We start from the raw sequence: 978 nt of genomic DNA on the forward strand, positions 1-978 counted from the left end.
CCCGCCGCGATGTGCGCTGGTAGCTGAAATGGTAATTTGCGTCACTATTTAGACATTGAACCACCTTCAATTCCGCGGTAGTATAGAGGTTAGTATTCCTGCCTGTCACGCAGGAGACCCGAGTTCAATTCTCGGCCGTGGAAGTGGTATTTCTGGACAAGGGCGTTTCACACATTTATGCGCGACCGTTTCTTTACTGATTTTTGCACCACTCTGCGAATCATTTGCTGCCTCGAAAAAATTACTCAACTTTCTCTCTCCACTCACGCCCGCCGCGATGTGCGCTGGTAGCTGAAAATGGTAATTTGCGTCACTATTTAGACATTGAACCACCTTCAATTCCGCGGTAGTATAGAGGTTAGTATTCCTGCCTGTCACGCAGGAGACCCGAGTTCAATTCTCGGCCGTGGAAGTGGTATTTCTGGACAAGGGCGTTTCACACATTTATGCGCGACCGTTTCTTTACTGATTTTTGCACCACTCTGCGAATCATTTGCTGCCTCGAAAAAATTACTCAACTTTCTCTCTCCACTCACGCCCGCCGCGATGTGCGCTGGTAGCTGAAAATGGTAATTTGCGTCACTATTTAGACATTGAACCACCTTCAATTCCGCGGTAGTATAGAGGTTAGTATTCCTGCCTGTCACGCAGGAGACCCGAGTTCAATTCTCGGCCGTGGAAGTGGTATTTCTGGACAAGGGCGTTTCACACATTTATGCGCGACCGTTTCTTTACTGATTTTTGCACCACTCTGCGAATCATTTGCTGCCTCGAAAAAATTACTCAACTTTCTCTCTCCACTCACGCCCGCCGCGATGTGCGCTGGTAGCTGAAAATGGTAATTTGCGTCACTATTTAGACATTGAACCACCTTCAATTCCGCGGTAGTATAGAGGTTAGTATTCCTGCCTGTCACGCTGAGACCAGAGTTCAATTCTCGGCCGTGGAAGTGGTATTTCTGGACAAGGGCGTTTCACA

At 48.0% G+C, this 978-nt stretch overlaps 4 non-coding genes across 4 annotated transcripts; all 4 read left to right on the forward strand.

Annotated features, from left to right (window-relative positions):
- The first annotated feature begins 71 nt into the window (after nt 1–71).
- Nucleotides 72–143, forward strand: Pmar_PMAR021356. Its single transcript has one exon. It is a non-coding gene; the product is annotated as a tRNA-Asp (tRNA).
- Nucleotides 144–340: 197 nt separating this feature from the next.
- Pmar_PMAR021357 lies at nt 341–412 on the forward strand. Its single transcript has one exon. It is a non-coding gene; the product is annotated as a tRNA-Asp (tRNA).
- Nucleotides 413–609: 197 nt separating this feature from the next.
- Nucleotides 610–681, forward strand: Pmar_PMAR021358. The gene has a single exon. It is a non-coding gene; the product is annotated as a tRNA-Asp (tRNA).
- A 197-nt stretch (nt 682–878) lies between these two features.
- Pmar_PMAR021359 lies at nt 879–949 on the forward strand. Its single transcript has one exon. It is a non-coding gene; the product is annotated as a tRNA-Asp (tRNA).
- The last annotated feature ends 29 nt before the right edge of the window (nt 950–978 follow it).

The sequence above is a fragment of the Perkinsus marinus genome (genome assembly GCF_000006405.1).
Source record: "Perkinsus marinus ATCC 50983 genomic scaffold scf_1104296958572, whole genome shotgun sequence".
Taxonomy (NCBI): Eukaryota; Perkinsozoa; order Perkinsida; family Perkinsidae; genus Perkinsus; species Perkinsus marinus.